At 40.1% G+C, this 20,869-nt stretch overlaps 1 protein-coding gene across 1 annotated transcript in view; it reads left to right on the top strand.

The window, feature by feature from the left end:
• LOC145996372 (uncharacterized) overlaps positions 1 to 20,869 on the top strand; it is a 71,580-nt gene that overhangs the window by 916 nt on the left and 49,795 nt on the right. The window lies entirely within an intron of this gene.

Below are 20,869 nucleotides of genomic sequence, written 5' to 3'. Positions count from 1 at the left end.
TTTAAAGAATCTTTCTTTTCTAAAATATTAATTCACGGCTACATGAAAATAAATACATGTAATTTGAATCAATGTAAAAACCGGTAGAAAAGGTTAAGACGACAAACTGTAAAAAAATATATATTACATTATACTAGGTAAATCAAAAAGTAAAGGCAATTTTCACATAACATCTTTATTTACACACAAGAAGAACTACACATGTCACTTTTCACATATGCCCCCTTCACGGCAATGCACTTTTGGTATCGTGCAATCAGCTTCTGTATCCCGCCCGCAAAGAAGTTTTTTGTTTGCTCACGAAGCACCGACTGGACCTCGTCATCTGACCTGAACCGACGACCACGAACAAACCTTTTGGTACACTAAGTCACTATTGCATATGCTGATCCGAAGCTTATGTCGAAGAGTTCCGCCACATGTGCTATTGTGATTTTTCGATCGTCCCTGATAATGGTATCCACCCGTTGGACGTTTTCTTCTGGGCGTCCACTTCGACTTTCTTCCTTCACACTTGTGCGTCCCGCTTTAAAGCGGTCCACACGCTCATACACCTTTCGTTAAGTCATGGTGCTTGCTTCATACTGCGCTAACTCCCTCCGATCACAGAAAGCGCACTACGGCGCGCTGTTCCTCCATGGTGCATTCGTGGAGTGGTGCGTCCATACGTGTGACCTTTTTGCTCCGCGACACTCGACTGAATGGTGCAGTGATGAATACCCCCCCTACTTCCACGTCACTCCAACTATACGCCTGGTGACGTCAGACACACCCAGGCTTCGTTTATTTCTGCGAGAACTCAGAATTGCCTTTAGTTTTTGATTTGCCCTAATATATGTAAATACACTGTTACTACAAAAATTATTGGTAAATGCTCATTACGAGTCTTCTGCAAATTCTTGTACTAATTTGGCCAAGTCCAGTTCTCGTGCCCGATCGCTTTTGATGCTTAACAGAGTCAGTCACTCAATCTCAGGCTTGTCGTTGTGCTTCTCAAGTAATTTTTGATGAATTTTAGCTTGGAAAATGACTAGTGTTGGGCGATATATCGTCCAGAAGGTATATCGCGATATTGAAAATATATCGTCCAGGCGATATCTACTAGACGATATATCACCACGATGGTTTAGCGATTTATATCGTGTTGGTGATATATCGTCACGATATTTTGGTAATATATATAGTGTTGGTGATATATCGTCACGATATTTTGGCGATATATATCGCGTCGGTGATATATCGTCACCATATTTTGGCGATATATATCGTGCTGGTGATATATCGTCACGATATTTTGGCGATATATATTGTGGTGACGATACATCGTCACGGTGTCGGCGATATATTGTCACGATATTTGGTGATGTATCGTCCAGGCGATATCTACTAGACGATACATCGTCACGATATTTTGCGATATATATGGTGTTGGTGATATATCGTCACCATATTTTGGCGATATATATCGTGCTGGTGATATATCGTCACGATATTTTGCGATATATATGGTGTTGGTGATATATCGTCACCATATTTTGGCGATATATATCGTGCTGGTGATATATCGTCACCATATTTTGCGATATATATGGTGTTGGTGATATATCGTCACCATATTTTGGCGATATATATCGTACTGGTGATATATCGTCACGATATTTTGGCGATATATATTGTGGTGACGATATATCGTCACGGTGTCGGCGATATATCGTCACGGTGTCGGCGATATATCGTCACGGAATTTGGTGATGTATCGTCCAGGCGATATCTACTAGACGATATATCGTCACGATATTTTGCGATATATATGGTAGTTATATATCGTCACCATATTTTGGCGATATATATAGTGTTGGTGATATATCGTCGCCATATTTTGGCGATATATATCGCGTCGGTGATATATCGTCACCATATTTTGGCGATATACATTGTGGTGACGATATATCGTCACGATATTTGGTGATGTATCATGGAGACGATATATCGCCGATATCACGACACGGAAAAATATCGTATTATATCGTCTGTGACGATATTTTCTTGACGATATATCGCGACATCAAATTTCCGATATCGTCCATCCCTAAAGACTACCTCTCGGCTGATGAAGACGTCACAGGTATGTGGTCAATTACAGTATATATGCAGTGCACACGTGAGGAATTCTACTAGCCAGAATTTTGTTTTCTGAATTCTGCAACTTCGCTGATGTTCGACATGTTTCTTGCTTTGATTTCAGTTGAGACCACATTCCGAAAACAAGCCATTTCTGTAGTTATAGTGCAAGGTACATCTTCATATTTCTCCCAGAAACTAGTAGCGGAATCCACTGTCTGTCTGTGTGTTTCGCTAGGGTTTAAAAAGGTGAAGCTTTGTTTGATTTGTTTCATACCAGGAAATCTATTGTTTACTTGATTTACTAGAACATCTAAACCACGGTAGAAAATCTTCACTTTCAAACAATCCAATGGCGTAGGGGTGGGGAGCGGTGAAAGTCAGCCAGCTGTCGTCTTCTCTTCGGTGACGTAAACCATTCAGATAATGAAGGTTTTCCTCTAATCTGGTAATCCACTTTCTACTTTTTTTATAGATTAGCATTTTCTGATTGCAGTTGTAGGGGCATTACAATATAATATGTTCGGTTGAAAATATATTTTAACGGCTATCTCCGAACTATTGGACTTCCTTAATTTAACATTCTTACTGCACCTCCGAAGCCCGTGCGCGCCCTTCCGTGTCGCGGGGGTTGCGGGAGTGTTATTTACGCGTCTGCACCACACACCAAATACTAAATACATCATGGCGATTAGCACAGTGCTACGACGGGATATGGGCACTCTTTGTGATTATCTCTTCATCATCATATCATCACCCATCCTCATATTCGCGATTAGCCAAAAGTGGCAGAAAAGCGAAGTAAAATCAGCCAACTCAATCAACGTATTTGGTGATCAATACAATCGATTGATGGATAAAAGTGTTTTTTTTTACCAGTGGCGACGATTGGGTTCCAAAGCGGGGGGGGGGGGGGAAAGTGCAAAACTGGGGGGGGGCAAAGACACTATATTTCCCTATGTAAATAAGTAGATAAAGTTTAGCATAGTGAGTGGGTAAAAGCTGCGAAAAGTTGTGGGCAACTGCCCCCCTCGCCCCCTTATCGCCGCCACTGTTTTTTACCTTTCTCAAGGTAATGCATTTTTATATGTCATTTGTAAAAGTAATACCAAAGTTCATCGTATGATGCAAGTATTTCTTTCTTGAAACATGAAAAATGACACTGGAAGTTGTAGTACAAAAGTATATTATAGATGGCAGCATATCTCAAATTTTCAAAGAAAGTAATATATTAATGATATTATTTCCATAAGGACAAATATCTACAGTCATTATTTATTAATGTTATACATAGATCTAACATTTTATGTATTCATGTAATTTTTAAAACTGCTTTTCTGATCAGAAATAATACAGCCCACGAGATCATTGCAAACATTTAATTGATTTCCATCTTATTTGAACGCAAACAACAACGATCGTATTACATATATCATTCTGTGCTGCGCATTGTATGCATGATGTTATTTTTTTTAATTTTGGAAGATTAGTATACATTAATTCCTCGACTATATTTAACGAACATCATTACGAGTGCTGCATGGAATTTTAATCGATTTTGCTATTTTGACCTCTCCTGTAAGCAGGGAGTAGTTTGCCAAACCGTCGCATCTGGCGCTGCTGTCCCAGGTGAGAGTATATAAGTCGCGCGGAAACATGCACGTGTCAGAGGTTCGGCAGCCTTCCAACGAGCTGGTTGCCACGTCGATGAGAACGAAGCGTAAGAAAAGATAGATTGATTGAGCTTCTACAATTGTTCATCTAGTCTTTCCTAAGTGAACTAAATTTCCACGAGTTCGAACTGACTGCTCGATACCGCAGACAAATCTATGAGAAGACGTGTCGAACGAAGAGACGACGAATCGCATGATAAGGGTTTTCAGGGTGTCTACCAGTTTGGAAATCCTGGAACAGCTATACCCTCTCGCATTTATCTTTGGAGCAAGGCCGCGTCAAAGAAGGGGAGGAAATCGAGTGGCCAGAGCGAAGCAGTACACGCTGCTATGAAGGCTGATAACTACAGTCTATTTCCCCCTTCTCCACGCAATCCCGTTCCTCTCACGTGTTCATTGGTGGAGCCGTCTCGCTACTTGCGCTGGTTTTCGTTCGCCTTCTCCAGAGATAACTGGGACAGAGTGTAGGTAATTTACTCTTTCTGGAAATGTCAGGGAAATTTATTGAATTTCTTGAAAATCAACATTTTTGTAGTAGACCACTAAATTAGGTTTTTAAAGAAACAATAAAGTTGTAATTTATTGCGGACAAACTGTACATCAATTTGATGTGCCGTAGAAATTGGCATGTTTGGAACTACTTTCATGCAATCAACTACAGTAAGTGTCTTTTGGAATTTCTCACTTTCATGGGGTTGTATTTGATAGGTATTAGAATTGATACACATTTTATAACTGAATCTTATTATAGTTATGTATAATTTATGCTATAATTGTTCTTATTTTTTATAAAGAAATAATTCCTTATTAACCATAAGTCTATGCTGCTGTTACCACTTTTACATGTGAAGTGAATATTCTAGAAACGTAGCTAAGTGTAATTCGAAGTGTGGTCTTAGATAGTGATCTTCTTACACCCATGTGTAACCATATGAATTACCCTAATGGCTTTAGTGTGGAAAATGTTGGTTCTTGATCTAGAAAACCTGAAAAGATGGAATCTTGTTTTTACGAAATTGTAGACGACAATTTCCCCTCAACCGAAAGATATCGATTAACTTGGTATTTAGTTATCTGTAAAGCAGGTTGCTAAATCAGAGAACAAACAGATCTATTCACCGAGACGAGATTACGCCGAATATGTTCGTATAGAACGGCAAGAAGTAGCATTGAGGTTACTAACGTTAGACAGAACTCTAGGTTTGAAAAGTTCTAGAGCAACGAAAGTTGTAGTGTTAAAATAGCAAGGTGAAACCTTACCTTGCGCATTCAACCATGGCCAACTTGGTTTTGCTTAAAATGCACTCTTCGTAACATTAGCATTGCTCAAACAGGGCAGGCAACCTATGAGAATTGGCAGAACCCTCAGCTATTCCTAGTCGAAAGACTGAAGGAGGTTAAAGAAAAAGAAAGTCTATTCAGAAATCTCAGAAGTTTCCAGACGAGATGTCTCGTCGGAGCCAGGCTTCTAGTAGGGCACCAGAGTCAATCTAAGGCCAGAATTTTGTTCCAACTTTCAACGCAGACCATGCCACGCCTCGTAACACACTCCAGAGAGTTTCGAACCACGGTCTCTGAGCCCTGTCTCCACTTTTAAAGACAATTCGGCTATTGTAGCCTTCTCATGTGTTTCAGGATGTCTGAGAACTGCTGTAAGAACTTCGTCAGATCCAGTCAACACATCATCCGCCTTCTCTTGTTAATTTGGTTTCTTTCACTTCGCACTTTTGTCTAACCGCGACGAGAAGAAGACTTATGGCACGAATGGGAGAGGAAAGAAGAGTTTAGAGGATTCTTGTTGGGAAACCTGATGGTAAGAGACCTGTAGGAAGGCCAAGACGAAGATGGAGGGATAACGTTGAGATGTACCTAAAGGAAATCGGTAGGGATGGAAAAGATTGGATTGATCTTGCCTAGGATAGGGACAGATGGAAGGCTTGTCTTGCTGCAGCGATAAACATTCGGGTTTAAGATTGCTAGAGAGTTAATTAGTTAGTTACATTTCAGTGTGTGGGGAAAATAAATTGTTGAGTTCATCTTAAAGGCTACGATTGATGACACACAAAGACGTACCCTTAGGGAGAATTCACACCGAAGCGACAGGTGACACGCGTGGCTTGAGGATTTGACCAATCGAACGCAGGCTTGTGCGACTTGTCTTGTCGCAACAGTGTGTACGTTGCTGGTGATTGACTCGTTCCCAAGGGACACGTGTGAATTCTCCCTTAGCGCTTTATAGTAAATAACGTATATAACACTTATATTGTCCCGTTCGAGTAGCTAGTTATATCGACGAAGTGCAAGACTTTGCAAATGTTCAATTTCTCAGTGCACATCCTAATTTCATGTCTACGTAAGATATAGAGCGTCATATTTATTGCTTAATTTTCTGATGCGTGCGCAAAAGTTATCCATACAACTATGGACCAACCCTCGTATTATGAAGCATTCCCCAAATCGCTTCATTCCGGTGTAATTCTCACAGGCACTGCTTGCATAAACACTCATCTTCCTTGGCGGGGCAGACTTGCAAATCTTACTTGTTCCACATTTGCATAGATTTCTATCTCCCGCTTAAACCTACAAAAGACTGTAGCGTGGTTTGACTTCTTCCTGGCACGTCAAGGCTTATCCAAGCTCATAACCACAATGGTGGTGGCTTGGGATGAAGCGACAGCACACGCTTAAGGAAAGAATTTTAAAGAATTCTTAAATCTTTTACTTAATCGTCACATTGCGATGTTATGTTTTCCAGCGTAGCTAAAAGCATCCAAATAACCACACTGTAAGCTCCTATATAAAGTGTTGCGGTGTTGTGGCCTTAAGTGACATTGAAAAAAGAATGGAGTGATTGGATAGCACTGACAGGAAGTTGAAAGCACAATATTTAAACGTGCTAAATGTTGATTTACGAATACATGACCTGTATGCATTCTTAATATACAAACAACCACAGCCCGAGGTAGATTCATGTTTTGGAACCAAGGTCTCTGAAGCATGTCACTTATAGGATGTGGTGTTCTGTAGCTCTTTTTTGCACTAATCTTTCCATTGTTTTTGTAGTTTATAGGTACCAGGTGTTTCATAAGTAGGGCTCGGAAGTTGAGGAAAAATCCTTTTTTTCCCTAGTGTCCGAAGACGAGGCCCAACATAATATATGTTCACTTTGGGTCATTGTAGGCCAGTAAAAGGTGGGTTTTATTTGTCCTTTTTTCCTTTTTTGGCGTTTTTTGGCCTATTGGTCCTTTTTTAGCCTATTTTTAGGTCTTAACGGCTTTTTTTGCAACTTCACCTTCTTTCGACTACGTTTTTACTGCCCATTCTCAATTCGAATCATCATCAGTTCATCACCTCTTAAACATCCTTTCTGTAGTAAAGAAATAAATAATATATATATTTGGACGACTGAAGCAGGTACGGTACAAGGTCCTTTAACCCTAACTTGTCTGGAAGGTCGCGCTGTAAGTGGCAACTTTCTCTTGTTTTGAAGCTTTCAGCACGGTGTATACGACCAGTCAGCACGCGCAAGTGCCGCGCATATTCATTACATATGTAATTAGAACTGAAGTTATTAATTTGGATCACATTTATACGTCCTTTCTTCCGTTTTTAGGCCCTTTTTTATATTTTTACGTCTTTTTATAGATCTTTTATTTTGGCAATTTATAGGTCTTCAACTTGCGTGCCCTATTCATAAGTAATTGAGGGGTTACAAACATTTAAAGTATAGCATTGAACCTAATGAAACCAGTCCAGAACGAACGAGGAACTTAAACAGTTTTTTGAACACCTACAAATGTCCAAAGTGTGCAAAACAGGTGACACATCAACACCATAGTCTACGCCTTGCCACACTCGCATCAACACGTGCCTTTCGATAGCGTCCATCGCTGCGATGATACGCTCCCTTAGGGCTGCGATATCACGCGGCATCGGCGAAACGAATACCCTGACTTTGATTAAACCCCCACAAAAAGAAGCCACGCGGTGTAAGGTCGGTTGATCTTGGGGACCAAAACATTGCACAAAACACAATCAGTGATGTGGGTGATTGGAGTGTCGCCTAGCGGTACGGATGTGAACTCTCAGCTTAACAAACCACACACGCACAAACTGTTTGCGTTCCTGGATCGTTCTAGACTGGTTTCATTAACGTAAGTTCAATAGTTCACTTGCAATAAACTTTTGTAACCCCTCAATTAGTTATTAAATACCCTGTATTTTGCTCTAAAAACAGAAAGTAAAATTCGTGTGGGTATTAATGTGTCTCACAAATTTACAATTTATGATGGGTTAAAACAAGGAGATGCATTATCTCCATTGCTCTTTAATTTTGCCTTAGAATATGCTGTTAGGAAGGTAAAAGAAACTAAAGAAGGACTAAAATTAAATGGTATGACTCAGTTGTTAGCATATGCAGATGATGTAGACTTATTAGGGGATGATATAAATACAATTAAGAATATTCCTAAAGTATTTTTCAAAACTGCTAAAGAGATAGGTTTGGAAGTTAACAAAGATAAAACTAAATATATGCTTACAGGCCGATACCAAGTGTTAGGTAATAATCAAAATCTAATTATTGATAACAACTCGTTTGAACCAGTTTCCAAATTCAAATACTTAGGAGTAACATTAAGAAATGAAAATTATATTAAAGAGGAAATAAAAAGTAGGCTTAATTCAGGAAATGAATGCATGTTACTTCTCTCTTCATAAACTTTTGTCTTCTCGTTTAATATCTAAGAAACTAAAAGTTAAAATATACAAAACAGTAATTTTGCCTGTAGTATGATATGGGTGTGAAACTTGGTCCCTTACATTGAAAGAGGAACATAAATTGAGAGTATTTGAAAATAAGATCCTTAGGAAAATCTTTGGACCTAAAAGGGATGAGGAGACAGGTGAGTGGAGAAGGTTACATAATTTAGAACTACATAATTTGTATTCATGTCCAGATATTATTAGAATAATTAAATCAAGAAGACTTAGGTGGGCAGGCCATGTGGCACGAATGGGAGAGGAAAGAGGAGTTTATAGGATTCGTGTTGGGAAACCTGATGGTAAGAGACCTGTAGGAAGGCCAAGACGAAGATGTAGGGACAACGTTGAGATGGACCTAAGGGAAATCGGTAGGGATGGAAAAGAGTATATAGATCTTGCTCAAGATAGGGAAATATGGAAGGCTTGTGTTGCTGCAGCCATGAACCTTCGGGTTTCAGAAGGCTAGAGTGTTAGTTAGTTAGTATTTTGCTCTAGGTAAGAGATCTGTATATGATAATCGAAGTGGTGATACATGTTCCTAGATTCTCGCTTTTCTAGCATTTGTATCTACTATGTCGTGGCATTTATTTATTTAAATCACTATGCGCACGAATATTAGTGAAAACCACTGTCTGTCCTTGTTGACGAAGATGTTGCACCGTACAGAAAATCAGAGATGTAAAAGTTGTTAACTTCATAACTCCCACAACTGCAAGGTATCCTGAAAGTAATGAGATCAGAAACCACTATTTTTATTCTACCTACGGTAATACATAATTTGGACCTTGTTGTTACTTTTCCACGTAACATGCAGATCGGTCAATATATTTGCGCCACCGTAACATCAACTTTCCACTCGTGTAGAAATCAGTTTCGGCACGATGTAACCATCGCCGAACCTCATCCTTCATCTCATCTGCGTTGTCAAGCTTGGTACCCCGAATGCTGTTCTTCAATGGGGCAAACAAGTGAAAGTCGGACGGGGCTAGGTCTGGGTTGTAGGGAGGGTGGGGCATTCGCTCCAAATCAATCTTTTCAATTTCCTGTACTGTGCGTCCGGCTGCATGGGGACGGGCGTTGTCATGTTGAAAAAATGACATCGTGCTTGTGATAACCAAGACTCTTTATGATGTCCTGTGTAGCACTGTGTCCAATGTTAAGATAATGTGCAATTTATCGTACAGGTATTCTCCTGTCACTTTAGATAAGCTCGTCAATCCGGTCCCTGTTATTGCGCGTGGAAGCTGTTTTCGGTCTGCAACTACGCGGCTTATCAGCAATGACTGTGTTTCACCCACCTTTTAACCGTACTGTAACCCATGCAGGCATTTCCATCAAAGTATTGTAAACACTGATGAATTTCTGCAGCTCCAACGTTTTCACTAACTAGAAATTCCATGACAAGACGAAACGAACTGTTTATGGAAGCCACAGTACCGTAAGCGCGTATGAGCCAGCATGCAGTTCATGCAGTGGACAACAGATGGCTGTACGTGCCACAAATGTGGTTTCAACCAAAATGGTCAATACCTGAGAGTAATCGAACAATGTTCACGACTTTTAATATGTGCCTTGTATTTAGACAAATTAAGTTTAAAATACCTCGTAAAGTCAGAAGCCTTAAGTCCAGAATGGACAAATCATTCAATAAAGAAGTCAATAGTGTTTTGAAGAATGTGAAAGATATTACACAACGTGTTGGAACACACAATAGTACCTGAACTCATCAATTTTGACAAGAAATAAAAAAATACGCGGTGTGAGCCTATAACATAACGACAACGACGCCTTAACCGTCACTTTTATTCCTCCTCAGTTAAGGAGAAGAGATGAGGATGATTGAAACAAAAACTGATTGAAAGACGGGGTCTAGGTATTTTGCTCAATCTATCGTATCCACCAAAACTAATATCTCTGTCTATTAGAGTTCCTTGGATATGCTTTTCCTATGCTGGCAGACTATAGGTCTTCTCTATTCTCACGGCGGTCGGTCCTGGTTCGGACAAGGGAAGTTGGAAGTTACGACGCGGCTGGAATAAGTACTACGTGAACCTCGTTCTACTGGCTGCTGCGTTTCTTACCGTGCTGGATTGGTCGCTTCCCACTTCCCTTGCTAGCATGAGGATCGGCCGCCGTAAGAGTAGAAAATATATTTAGTCAAGCGATACTTCTGCATTAAACTAGTGTACTATACTAGTGACGAGCTTGACATACGGACATCTCATTAAGAAAAGAATTATTTATGCATGTTTGTCGGATAGCTTCTATTTAATAACATGCAATGTTAAAACTAATTCTTAGTTATAAACACTCACACACACAGAAAAATAAAATATTGAGGAAAGATTAGGAGAGGTGGATTAGGATGTGTGAAGAGGGAGAGCGGGAGAGATGGAGAAAGACAAAGAAATATGAGGAGAGAGAGAGATAGAGGGGGAGGGAGGGAGAGAGAGAGAGGATGAAAGATGAAGTTAGAGAAATAAGGAGATAAGGAAACAGAAGAAAAGGGAGAAAGAAATACGTATTAAACTGGTATTGTATTTTCCTTGTATTACTTTGGCTAATCGCGACGATGAAGATGAGTAATGCTTTAATAAAGGAGACCCATCTACAGGCCAGGACTCTGAACCTAAAATCATACGTGGCGAGAATTAACACTACCACCGAGCAGGCTGAAAAAATATTAAGATAGGAAGTGAGATAGATCAGGAGATATGGAGAATAGAGTGAGGGTTAAAATACGATGAAAAAGAGAGATAGAAGTAGCGAGAGTTGGAGGAAGAATTTTGTGACGTGTGGTTTCCCTATCTTTCCTGCGAATAGTTCCAGCTTAGATATAAACATAAGAGTTTGCAACCCTTGAATTTCCCCCTCGGCATTTTGTCCTATTCCGCCATGCCTTGTGCATGTCACGAGAGGGCGACAGGAAGCACATCCTGACACGCACAGTGCAAAGATGACATCACAGAGGTGCATGACTGTGGCTATTTTTCATTTTATACTAACTTGCGGGCAGAATAGAGAACTCTCTGTGGCGCTAATGAATGGTTACTCTGTGTATAATTGCTTAATATATAGTCACTGAAGCGGCGCTTTAAGAATTCACTAAGAAGTTAGCTTTTATGAAGCAAGGGTAAAGGATAGAGATGCATAGAAAATAGGGAAAGATAGAGACGGAATTATAAGTGAAATGAATACCTGTACACACAGCCATAAAAGGTAGTCGACTTTATAACTTCGTAAGTGCATAAACATTTATTCGAAAACGTTGTGGTTTATTCAAACTGGTTGTGGTGTCATTTTATAAGGAAATACATCAAGTTTGACTATCTTGGTGGAATATTACCGAAGGGGTGTCAGATTAGGTGAACGAGGTGGCCATGCAATTGATCCACCTCGACCTATCCATGTTTAAACTTTAGAAAGATCACCAAAAAAGTTTTAAAAAATGTAACCTAAATGAACGAAAAAAGAATAAAAAATCGAGAATTTTTGTTGCAATTCCTCCACACCCTATGTTGAGTTTATTGTGCGCATCTCTCTCTCTCTCTTTCGCTCTCTTTCTCGGAGAAACAGAGTGTTGAACAAAGATATATATATAGAGAGAGGGAGAGATAGGTGGAGAAAGAGGGAGATGGGAAAAGAGTAAATGAGAAAGGAAAGAAGAAATGGAAAATTGGAAAAATAGTGAAATGCAGAGAAGAGAGATGATTATCTTAGGCACACATAATAGACACGAAACCTTGGTCTAGAAATAGAAATTGGAGCCTATTCTCACAGAAAAAGAAATACAGAAAGCATTCAGAGAATTCAGTGACAAAGAAAATGCAAATTAGGAAACGTTCCTCGTAGTGACAACGCCGTCGCGCTGTAATTAAAGGATCGTTTTTTCGATCCCAGTAAAATCATATTTCACAGCTGTTCGGATCTCACTTTAAACTGCAGCTATATACAATGTACTTTAAAATAAATTAGACAAATTTGGAAATATATTGAGTGCGAGGTACTGGCCGGAGGCGTTGACATATATTAATATATAGTCTGAAAATTAATGTGATAATGAAAATTAGAATTCATTTTTCCAGTGGTGAAACATAGGAACCTTTCGGAAAGTGGAAAGGTCATTGACATAGGTTTCACTGAACGTTCATTGGCTAGCTTCCGTTTAAAGGCGTTTATTAGTGCGATGTGTTTAACGCCTGACCTCTATGCAACCAGTTTAGTACTTTGGTAAGGCTGGTTGCCTACACAGCTAGGATGATCTGTTTTCACCTACCCATATTTCCACCATTGAAGTCCATGTAACAATGGAACTTTTACAGTACGTGCATTATTTGTATTTTTGTTTTTTAGCGTCACTTTTCTGCAAGAAATTGTTTAATCTTCATTGCACAAGAGAGAAATATATGAAAGGAAAGAAAATAAATTGAGAGAACGAGTGAGAAAATGAGATTAAGACAGGGAGACAGAGAGAGGGAGAGAGAGAAAGGGGGAGATGGAGAAAGAGAGGAATATGGAAAAAAGGGAGAGAGATATATAAAAAGAGAGAGAGATGAAGGGATGTGGAGAAAAGAGAGAGAGTGAAAGGAGATTTGGTGAAAGATAAAGGCGGGAAAAGGACAGAGAAAGCGAGAGAAAAATGAAAAAGAAGGTGAAAAGAGACAAGAGGGAACAACAAAGTGGGAGATGAAAAAATGGAGAGAAGAAGAATGATACAGAGAGATACATATGGGGATAGAGAGGGATTGAAAAAGAGAACAAGAAAATAAAATGTTTGAAAAAAGTGAAAAGTGGAGTAAGCCATATAAATTTCTATGATTTGTATGAAAATAGCCACAGAAACGTAAGATAAATTTAAAAGTAATAGAAATTGTGTTGATCTTCTTATAAGAATACGTAATAGAGTGTCAAAGATAGATATTTGTGGACCTCTTCGATGGCGTAGTGGTAACGTCGTCACATTCTAATGAAGAGATCTTGAGTTCGATACCCAGTGGAGGCACATAGTGGTTCAGATCCCACTTTAAACTGTAGGTCCAGTCCCAATTAGTCTTCTGTGCATAATAGTGAACTTGAAACTCAAATGAAACCAAATCAAGATAGATATTTGCGATTACTTTTGCCTATGCGTCAAATTCTTTGTAACAATGTCCCCTTAGAATGAATCCCTGAGGAGCCAAGAAAGTTATTTTTGAATTTGTACCCTTCATCTTTCTTGCGGTATTCATGATTGACCTGGAGAAGTACAAGAAAAGCAACGTCAGATATGGTAACTTCTACGACACGCAGGTTAGCAACACTGTCCGGTCCGCTTCCTCTACCAAATCTCCGCTTGTTCCTCTTCCCTCTCCGGATCGATACCTGCAGAGGCTGGGATGGAACAATTCCTCGAGATTGCTTTAATTGCTCGGCATTTTGCATCTTCTCCTCTGCGACCCAGAATTTGTAATATTGCCGTCGGAGGGAAACCCCCAAGATTGGAAGTGAGTTTCTTCTTCTGTTTGGGAAGAGGAGTAAATTACGTTCTTCTCCGACTACTTCGCGGTGGAGCTTCGTTCTCTAATTTCCTCAAGTGCGAGACAATAAAGTGGGCGATGATGCTAGGGATGCTGTTAGAGACATCTCTTGTCTTCTCTTGTTACTAGGAAAACTTGGTGGAGCTGTGTTAAGGCACCTTGTATTGCGGGTGGTGTACTCCTTTGAGTCTCCCACCCTCCAGCGTATACAATGGAATATCATTTCAATGCAAAATAACCGTACTGGCAGTTTCAGCTCACAATCATCTATCCCATTTAGGTGGGTTTGATGTGACGTCAGGATGCGCACAGCCATCATGTTTGTGGCCAATTTTATTTGTCGTTTGCAAGGAAATATCCACCACGTAGCGTTCGTTACATCTGCACCAACTGCACGTTTATTTTAAATCACGAATGCCTGTGTTAGTATCACCCGCCCTCTGGCTTGAATTCCGTATGCTTACAAGAACTGGCCTCAATCATGGTTGCTCGAAGCCACAATGCAACAGTTTGTGACGTAGGTGCAACATACCTGTTAGTAAGATATACTAAACTACATGGAGATGATGACAATGTTTACTTAAGTTTCAATCAGTGATGTGCCGTAGACTATAAGTTTACGTCTACATGCGTTGTCTACACGTAATCTACGCGTAGATTACATTGGGTTGTAGTTTACATAGACTACGTAGACAATCTAAATTGCATTAAAATTAATTTTCAAGGCTTTCATGAAAGGAAAGTGACATTTTCAACTGTATTGGTTCCTAACAAAATGAAAAGAATCCTATTTACAACAAAATGTCTCTCTTCTATTATCAACTATGGAGGAAGATAAATAGTATGCAAAAACAACAACAGATGGCAGTCATGATCCAAGAGTGGTCCTTTCCCCATAAAACACTAGAATATTTCCTATATTAGGTTTCTTCCTAGGTGAGAAATTGTTCGAATTTGGAAGAAAGAGTATGAAAAGTTCTCCTCACACATCAGCAACTGATACGCAGTATAATTTTATTTTAATTCCACGGCGCTCTTTGCCAAGTTATCACCTTTCGCCATGTTGTTTACATAGATTACGTAATCTACGTGTATAAAATAGTCTACGTGTAGAATGTAGACTATCGTTGTTTACGCGTAGAGGCACATCACTGGTTTCAATTTAACTGCGTCATTCCCTTTACGATCCATATTCGAGGGCCCACCGTAACGAAGCGTGAGCCTGTACATTTCCAAGAAGCTTCAACCTGACCAAGGGTCATTCACTTATTCTACCTGCCAGTTGCTCCTCTTAGAAATGTCAAATATGCAAAGTCAAGTGTAAACAGACTTCCTGGAGTATTGGTGTAACAAACAGCTCACAGGTAAACAGGCAGTAATTTTGCTAAGAGAATAGAAAGCAAAAATTTGACGAGTCGGCACGGAGGAAGTCTCCACTGCCAGAGTGACAGAGGAGAAGGACAGTTTTTGCATTGATTTGGGATAGTCAACAGCGCTCTTCGTTCTTGTCAGTCTTGCTGACTTAGCCTGACAAGCAAGCCTTCAGTACGAGCGTACATTCGTTCTTGGATTCGATCATCAGACTTCACGTTAGACAGATAATTACCCTACCTCACCATGTATGATTCAGGTTCGAAGGTTTTAAAATCCAAGTGTTAACTGTTTGCCATTGCTAGTTCCTTATTAGTGTATATTGTTACATTAGTACCTCTTGCATCTTACCACCAAGCTCACTATGAGCAGCAAGTTGCTCTACCGTCAAGGATGAATGATTAAGTGAGCTACATTCCCAATAAGATCCCTCATACCTAAGGGTATGATACGCCACTACCACAGACAAATTACGGTTAAACGTGTACTACTGGGCTACGAACGTGTACCGCTTGTTTAGCCTGTGTGAGTGTTTTTTGCTCGAGCTAAGACGCTCTCGATTCCGTACGCTATCTAGCGTCGTCCGTGCGAACTATTTGGCGCCCGAGCGAAATCCTCTCGCTACAGCACTCCACGGTGGCGACAATTCGAGAATAGATATTGTATAGTTAACGCGTCTCGCTCGTGAAAGATCAATCCTCTCTTGGTCTCGTCTCGTTATCCAAACACTATTCTCGTTCTCGTCTACCTCTCGAGCATAGCGCCTGGAACGTGTCTCGATTCACGAGTACAAGAAACGTAAAAATAGACATTAAAGAACTTGACTCATTGATTTTGCTTAATTTACGTCGCTTTTCTTCCACTTTTAGCTAATCGCGAAGATGAGGATGGGTGATGATGTGAAGTTTATAACTCCGCCACGAATCTCGGCAGGTACTTCCTATTGAAAAGTTGCTATTGACTCATCGGCGTACAAGTAGGTAACACACATAACTTCAGGATATAGTTGTCCCATTTTCATTGCCGGTGAGTGTACATAAAAGTGACTGAAAAAGTGATACTGGTTGAGTTTTTAAGTCCACTTTGTGCACAGATTGGCTAATCGGGACTGGGCTTACAGCTTAAAGTAGAATCCGAACGACCACTTTCTTGCAGTGGATATCAAACCCGAGATCGCTTAATTACAAGGCTACGTTTTTACGACTACGTCATCGGGAAAGGGGAGCGGTACTGACAATAATTATGAAAACAATATGTTCAAAATTAAGGTCCCGATTTCAGACTGTTGCAAACGCCAGATAGGCATAGTTACGTAAGGGGATGTACGATGGACATTCAACACTTAATAGTGCGACAAAAATGTATGACAGAGTATATACAGCTTAAATTTACATGAGGTATCAACTGTTATTTAAACAAAGAACTCAAGGGTACAACTGATCAAGTGAGTTTCACAACACCATTGCTATCATTTTAAAGATGGTGCTCCCTGTATACACTTGCACCAGTGAAGAGGAGTGGTTTCTTACCCTCTGCCAGCCTAAAACGTCTTGGCAAATGAAAATGCAATCTCTCTGTGCATGCTTACCAGTGATGTGCGTCTACGCGTAAACAACGATAGTCTACATTCTACACGTAGACTATTTTATACACGTAGATTACGTAATCTATGTAAACAACATGGCGAAAGGTGATATCTTAGCAAAGGGCGCTGTGGAAGTAAAACAAAATAATACTGCGTATCAGTTGATGATGTGTGAGGAGAACTTTTCATACTCTTCCTTCCAAATTCGAACAATTTCTCACCTAGGAAAAAAACCTAACATAGGAAATATTCTAGTGTTTTATGGGGAAAAGACCACTCTTGCCTCACGACTGCCACCTGTTGTTGTTTTTTGCATACTATTTATCTTCTTAGAAGAGAAGATAAATTTTGTTGTAAATAGAATTATTTTCATTTCGTTAGGAACCAATAAAGTTAAAAATGTCACTTTCCTTTCATGAAAGCCTTGAAAATTAATTTTAATGCACTTTAGATTGTCTACGTAGTCTATGTAAACTACAACCCAATGTAATCTACGCGTAGATTACGTGTAGACAACGCATGTAGACGTAAACTTATAGTCTACGGCACATCACTGATGCTTACCACACCAGCAAGTTTACAAATGGAGGAGAAAGTTCGACAATGGCCTCAGTTCGCAGGCAGATGAGTGGAAAGGCCTTCGCAGTGGCTCATAAGTGGCTGCACGTGGACCCCAACTTATTCTTCTTGAGGTGTACAGACTTGATCAGCAGTGGGTCTGTTCTAAAATGCAGCAAGTTAGCATGCAAAAACCTAGTAGATAAGAAACAGAAACAAATTAAGGTTTCAATTTGACTGTCCCTCGTATAAATAGATGATAGCAATTGGGTTAATGGGAGCATATTATTCTAGGAAGAGAGGATTTAGCAATCCCTAAATAGTCCCGTCGAAAGAGGAGGGAAGAAAGCAGGAAGGACGTGTGGAATCCCGCGGGATGCGAATTCCGCAAGCCGTGACACCATTGCAGCATCCCGTAGCGGAAGATTGCATCAGCATTCCGCGGGAGTCAGCATCCCAGCGACTCAAAAAAGACATATCTCTCTCTCTCTGCCGCAAATCCAGTACGCACCCTTCTAGAAGTTGGCCACTTTGCGGATGGCGAGGGGAAAATGTCGAATGAGAGGAACACTCAGCTGGCAGGCTTCCCCCGATGGCGGCATTCTCTTTGCATTGATGAGCGGAGAGAGATCACAAGCATCTCTTGATTGCGCTCATCTTTAAGGATGCTACCGCACATACAAGAGCTGGTCAAATACTGGAGGAGAATCGTATGTTTGGTATGGCTAAAATGCTGCACTTGTCAGAGATTTGTCTATCTTTAATGCTGGAACGAAACCTTTAGTAAAGGCCATTGGTTTCTATTTTCACTCTCTTGCAGCCACGGATATCTTACGTGCCACGGTACAAATAAATTAGGATAATATCTTGGATCTCTTCTGTTTATAATCCTGTAAGTTTCTTATTTCCCCTTTATAAATAATAAATTTGATTGGATTGATTTGATGTTTTAAGTCCACTTTATGCACAGTAAGGCTAATCGGGGACTGGACCTACAGTTTAAAGTGGGATCCGAACCACTATGTGCCTCCACCGGGTATCGAACCCGGGACCCCTTGATTACAAGGCGAGGACGCTACCACTGCGCCATCGGGGAGGCCCCTTATAAATAATAAAGAAGTGAGACGTGGATTATATTAGCGGCGCAGTGGAAGTTAATTATCATTCACTAGGTAATTAAACTATTTAATGTAAAGCTTAATATTCTTTCAACCATAATATTTATTAACAAATCAGATTATACTTTCCACATTTATATATGTATCACATTGTTCATTCACAACCCATCTAAACACCGAAGAACAACATTTTAGTTTATTCAACAATAATAACCATGTATAATCTCCCCATTAAATTGTAACAGTCCGTCCAATTAAACCGTCAAAATTCAGTACGTAACGGCTATATGAGTCAACTGCATCCCCGCCCAAAACCCTCACAGACTACATGACCCAGAGCAATCTACCCTTAAAAATTAAATATCCTCTTTAGCATTTTCAAAAGGTAGACATAACTATATGAACGTTAGGCAAATTACACCAGGCCATGCAGGTCCGAAAAGGGTGATACACGGAAAAACAGTACACTCAGCATGTGTCCAGTTGGTCCTACGTCTCCCCCAGTCGGCAAGAATCTGCCACGCCAAACTCCTAGCGCACCCAGCGCAGAAGCCTAGCCAATGGCATACCCTACCTTAGTCACATGTATATTGCGTCTTCAATACTTCACCAATGAGCTATCGTACACTATGGGCTTACATGTTTAATAACTGAGAATAATTCCTAGTTATAAACATGTACATCCAGAGAGAGAGAGAATAGTTCAGAAACATTGAGAGAGACGGATTTGGATGTATGAAGACAGAGAGCGAGAGGAGGGCGAACAAGATAGAGATGAAGAGGCAGAGAGGGAGAGAGAGAGAGAGATGGATTAGGATGTGCGAAGAGCAAGAGACACTGAGGCATATACTAGTAGGATATGACCCGGAAGTAATTACTAAAGAAATGATCTTTGGAAGTGTTGTTCATCTACTTCAGGGCAACTTATAGCCAGAATGCTAAAACCGTACGCCTTGGGCAAATCTAGATATCTAAGGAACAATAATAGAGACTGAATAGGCTTTGCCATAAATACTATGAAGAACACAAAGCTTCATCAAAAGGTGGTTTCTCATTCAAGAATTGTAGCAGTAGCTGGAATGTGTTACATTTCAATGTATGAAGGTGTAATAGAGTGTAAAGTCCGAATTGTCGAAGTACAGGGTGGCGCATAAGTCAGTTGACCAATGGAACTAATGACGGAATGAGGAAATAATGATCAAAATAGTTTCGTGATCACTGATAGGTTGGGGTTGCCTTGCAATTTCGCTTGTGAGGAATGGTTTAGGATGGTGCACAACTGACAAACTTAGTTTAGAGGTGGAGAGAGGAAGAAATGGAAATATGAAGAATAAGAGAAGAAGAGAGAGAGAGAGAATTAGAAATTGCATTTGTTTTCGTCATTTTACTCCTCTTTCCTGCCACCTTTGGCTAACCACGAATGAATTGGCACTGGTGAAGAGGCACTCACAATGAACACGGGATGCCCCCTCAAAAAACACTCCTGTTTGAAGTTATGACCCTTCAAAGTCCTTATAAAAAATAATGGTAAAAATGTCATATGCGGGAAATGGATTTCTTCAAATTTACAGGAGAAAGTACTTACGAAATTGAGTTTGTGTGTAATTTCGGAATGTCGTAGAAGTGTTTTCTCGCATTTTTCAATGTATTTTGCCGCTAAATCATGTATTTTTCTATAATAATGTCCGTCCGATGCTCGAAAGCTGTTGCTTGCATTTCCATCCATGTACTTGAACCGGATGTTGCGCGCATCTGATGACGCAATCCCCGGAAAGTGTTTCCAAACACACAGTTTTTTTTCACTATATTGCCCAACCTAAAGCAACCTAACCTAATCTTACCGTGATGATGCGTGGGGCTACCGTGAATGGTTTTTGGGGCTATTCGTGGATGGTTATACGATCCAGAATGTTTTTTGGTGCTATGCGTGAATGGTTTTTGGGGCTATGCGAGAATGGTTTTCGGGGCTGTGCGGAACTTTTTATATTAAGAAGGTTGAAACACTGCTTTGCCGTTTGAAACACAACGCTAGTCAAGATTTGCCCGCCATTTTGCGTTTTCAGGAAGCGAGAAAAGAACGAACAATAATTACTCGATATGTCGACAGTAGATACTAATTTCGTTGAAATAAGCTAAATCCCTTGTTAAACAATCGTTCGCAAT

This window comes from Lepisma saccharinum, chromosome 12 (genome assembly GCF_977018435.1).
Source record: "Lepisma saccharinum chromosome 12, izLepSacc3.1, whole genome shotgun sequence".
Taxonomy (NCBI): domain Eukaryota; kingdom Metazoa; phylum Arthropoda; class Insecta; order Zygentoma; family Lepismatidae; genus Lepisma; species Lepisma saccharinum.
The sequence above is the reverse complement of the archived record's forward strand: the minus strand, read 5'-3'. Positions and strand labels throughout refer to the sequence as shown.